Genomic DNA, 4,698 nt, shown 5'->3' on the forward strand with positions numbered 1-4,698 from the left:
TATACTCGGCCGTCAGTCTGGCAGTCATGGCCGGTCCTCGCGGCCGGCCGCGAAGCCCTGACGAGTAGGAGGGTCGCGGCGGTGGGCGCAGAAGGGTCTGGGCGTGAGCCTGCCTGGAGCCGCCGTCGGTGCAGATCTTGGTGGTAGTAGCAAATACTCCAGCGAGGCCCTGGAGGGCTGACGCGGAGAAGGGTTTCGTGTGAACAGCCGTTGCACACGAGTCAGTCGATCCTAAGCCCTAGGAGAAATCCGATGTTGATGGGGGCCGTCATAGCATGATGCACTTTGTGCTGGCCCCCGTTGGGCGAAAGGGAATCCGGTTCCTATTCCGGAACCCGGCAGCGGAACCGATACAAGTCGGGCCCCTCTTTTAGAGATGCTCGTCGGGGTAACCCAAAAGGACCCGGAGACGCCGTCGGGAGATCGGGGAAGAGTTTTCTTTTCTGCATGAGCGTTCGAGTTCCCTGGAATCCTCTAGCAGGGAGATAGGGTTTGGAACGCGAAGAGCACCGCAGTTGCGGCGGTGTCCCGATCTTCCCCTCGGACCTTGAAAATCCGGGAGAGGGCCACGTGGAGGTGTCGCGCCGGTTCGTACCCATATCCGCAGCAGGTCTCCAAGGTGAAGAGCCTCTAGTCGATAGAATAATGTAGGTAAGGGAAGTCGGCAAATTGGATCCGTAACTTCGGGATAAGGATTGGCTCTGAGGATCGGGGCGTGTCGGGCTTGGTCGGGAAGTGGGTCAGCGCTAACGTGCCGGGCCTGGGCGAGGTGAGTGCCGTAGGGGTGCCGGTAAGTGCGGGCGTTTAGCGCGGGCGTGGTCTGCTCTCGCCGTTGGTTGGCCTCGTGCTGGCCGGCGGTGCAGGATGCGCGCGCCTGCGCGGCGTTCGCGCCCCGGTGCTTCAACCTGCGTGCAGGATCCGAGCTCGGTCCCGTGCCTTGGCCTCCCACGGATCTTCCTTGCTGCGAGGCCGCGTCCGCCTTAGCGTGCTCCTCCGGGGGCGCGCGGGGTGCGCGGATTCTCTTCGGCCGCCATTCAACGATCAACTCAGAACTGGCAGGGACTGGGGGAATCCGACTGTCTAATTAAAACAAAGCATTGCGATGGCCCTAGCGGGTGTTGACGCAATGTGATTTCTGCCCAGTGCTCTGAATGTCAACGTGAAGAAATTCAAGCAAGCGCGGGTAAACGGCGGGAGTAACTATGACTCTCTTAAGGTAGCCAAATGCCTCGTCATCTAATTAGTGACGCGCATGAATGGATTAACGAGATTCCCGCTGTCCCTATCTACGCTGTCCCTACTCCTCGCGTGCGGTCGAGCGTCGCGTGCGCTCCCGTTCTTTCGTCGGTTTGGGTGGGTAAAACGTGTGCGATCGAGCTGAAATTTGGCATAGAGCTTCGTGTTGTGCCACTACATCACGTGTAAAAAAATATTCGGTGTCGCTTCACGCGTTTGTGAATTACCGTGACATTTGCAAAATTTTAAATTTTCGTGTGTTTCGTCGTATCCATGGAGCTTGTGGTGTTTGTGATGTCCTTCGCCGACGCAGACGACACCGCACGACGTCGCTGATGGATCACCTTTGTCGTCAAACAGGTATTTCTAGACAGTTTTTTAAAAAAATCGATGTTTTTCTAATCTTTATATGCACGTCAATCTCGTGAATCATTGCCACCTGTGTTTTACTGAAGGGGCGCAGTAACCGTATTTCGATTGATAATGCACGGTAAAGTGGTCGACTGTGCCTAGAAACTGGTTTTTTTGGTGGTCGTGTGGTACCTTTGTCTGTCACGCGCCTTCGCGTGCTTCGCGTGTATTGAGAAATCCGTTGCCATCCGTCCACTGCCAGTATTTACCTAGGTTCCAAGCACACAGCTGTATTCGTGAGGTCTTCCTCTATCGGATAGCGCCTAAAAAAGTGTCTCTCCCTTTGTTAGTTTAAAAGTTAGAGGCAATCGTAGCGTAGAAAGCGTGGTAACCACGTGGCGACCGGAAGTTGCCTATAATATCGTAAAACCGGCCGTGGGAGAAAACCTAAGACCTCCCACACGCAGATGTTCTCATGCTCTGTCAGACGATGTTAATCAATTAGGGTGTTTCATTCATAATATAGGTGTTATATCAGTTTTCCCTACGGCCGCGCGCACGCATCGCCGATCAGCCGCGCTCGCCGCGCCGCGTCTGGCCAGCAGTGTCAATAGAGCTAGCGCCTTCTCGTGTAGGGAACTGAGCATCAGAGGTGTATAGCCAGCTTAATCCCTTCCCAAATGGAGTACTTAACTACACACTCTCCTTTCACGGATTAAGAAATAAACTCATTTTTCCGTCACTATCCGCAGTCCCTTGCGCGTCTCAGATAATCGTCACCTACCATTGAAATGCTAAGGCTTAGGTAAGTTCCAAGCACGCTGTTTTCATGTCCCACTGCTACCCTTTCGACACCCAACGAGAAAAGGCTAGGTCTCCTTTTATCCTTCCGGGACCGCAGCCACTTTTGTCCATTTTTTTTTTTTTTTTTTTTTTTTTTTTTTTTTTTTTTTTTTTTTTTTTTTTTTTTTTTTCCCCTGCTCATGCTAGTACGTTAGATACTGCTCGTGAAATATATATTTGTGCTTCTTTTCTGGATGTGATCACTGTATTCTTGTAGGTTGTATCTTCATTGTAGATAGTTATTGGTTAGGTTAGGAACAACACTTGCAGAAGTAAAGTCGTGTGAGCCGCACAGTCTGCAAGAGCGAGCAATATCTAGGTGAGACAGTGAAGAGCTCCAAGCGGTCACCCAAGCCTTTAAAATTTCTGTGGTGGCTTATACTCGTATGTTAATACATTTATTATATATGTGTTAGGTTAGTAAACTTAGTTCCAAAGAGGTAGTTTGTGTGTGTTGCGTGTCTGGCGGACGCGCGTAACCTTCCAAGGACAGAAAACAACTAGGTTATATGTTTCTCTTTCAAAGTGTTCCCTTACTTGTCTGTTAGGGTAGCAATTATCTCCGAATAAGTAAGGACACGTGTGTCACGTAGCGTGCGAACAAGGGCAAACTTGGGTGAGGAAAAGGAGAGCTACAAGCAGCTCACAACAGTCTGTCTTCATATTATCCTTGTAGGCTACTGTCTTCCTTTTAACATCATGTCCATATGTTCATTATTAGTGTATTATTAGTGTGTTCATTATTCGTGTGTTAGGTTAGGAAAACTTGTAGCTAGGTGCATATATTATAGTGTGCTCATTATTCGCGTGTTAGGTTAGGAAAACTTGCAGCAAGTTGCATATATTATCCTGCTAGGTTATACGTCTCTCTCTCAAAGTATGCCCTTACTCCATTACTTGTTTGTTAGGTTAGGAATTACCTTTGTATAAGTTAAGACATGTGTGTCACGTAGCTTGCGAGGAGGTGCAAACTTGGGTGAGGTAAAGGAGAGTTACAAGCAGTTCTCCTAGTTCACAGTCCGTTTTCATATTATTCTTGTAGGCTATTGTCATCCTTTAACATCATGTCCATATGTTCATTATTAGTGTACTATTAGAGTGTTCATTATCAGTGTGTTAGGTTAGGAAAATGGGGCCTACTAAGGACACTGTAGGGGCTGCAAGTCAACTTGGACGAAACTCGGTTCTTCCTGGTGACAAGGACAACCCAGCGTCATGCACTGACCTTCAGACAATGGAAAACATAAGAGAGGAGATGGAAGCCTTCTTGTTTAATGAAGTGAATAAAATAAACAATGCCCAGAAGAAGTTTATCCTAGGAAAACTCACAATGTATGAACAGATTCTGAAGAAGTATGAGATGGAGGTTCTTGCACTTAAAACAGAGTTGCGATGTGTGAAGGCCCCCCAAACAGGAACACCGTCACTGGTTGAAAGCTATGCCAACAAGGCGGCTGCAAAACCCTCAGCACCCAAACAGCAGCTGATAAAACCGCAACAGCCTAAAATCCTAATGATAAAACCGGCAGAAGGAATCCAGAAAACTGAGAAGGAACTTGAAGAAGCGGTAAAGAACCTTGTTGCAACATCACTGAAAGACGTGCGTATTTCCAAATGCAGGTCAATAAAGGACAAAGGTATTGTTCTTGAAGTCCCTGACGACCAGGATGTCGAGAAAATAAGGAAGTGCGAAGACATTACACAATCAGGCATCACCGTCTCCGATCAAAAAAAAAGATACCCAAAGATTATTATCTTTGATGTAAACAGAAATACAAGTGAAGATGAACTCAAAATGGAACTGTTTGAGAGAAATCTCTCCAGGATGAATGTGACACAGGAAGAAGTTATGGATGGCGTAAGAGTGCTGTTCAAGACAGGCCCAAAAAACCGTGAGGAAGCAAACATGGTGCTGGAAGTCTCACCAAAACTCTGGAGCAAAATAGTACAATATGGTAGGGTCTACATAAACTGCAATTCGCACAGGGTACAAAACTACAGCAATATAAGCAGGTGCTACAAGTGCCAAGGTCATGGCCACACAGCAGCAAAGTGCAAGAATGCAGAAACGATTTGTGGCCACTGTGCAGCACCTGGACATACTTTCAAGGAGTGCTCAAAGAAGGACCAACCAGCCCAATGTGCAAACTGCAAGCGGGCTAAGAAGGCACACACCCACGCAGTGACAGAGACATCTTGCCCTGAATACAGTAGAATAAAGGCCATAATACATAGCACAATTGACTATGGCATGTAATAACAGTGTAG

General features: G+C 48.1%; 1 pseudogene; it reads left to right on the top strand.

Moving 5' to 3' along the window:
• LOC126307551 (large subunit ribosomal RNA) overlaps positions 1-1,310 on the top strand; it is a 2,979-nt pseudogene extending 1,669 nt beyond the window's left edge.
• Positions 1,311-4,698: the final 3,388 nt, after the last annotated feature.

This window comes from Schistocerca gregaria, unplaced genomic scaffold (assembly GCF_023897955.1).
Source record: "Schistocerca gregaria isolate iqSchGreg1 unplaced genomic scaffold, iqSchGreg1.2 ptg000341l, whole genome shotgun sequence".
Lineage (NCBI taxonomy): Eukaryota > Metazoa > Arthropoda > Insecta > Orthoptera > Acrididae > Schistocerca > Schistocerca gregaria.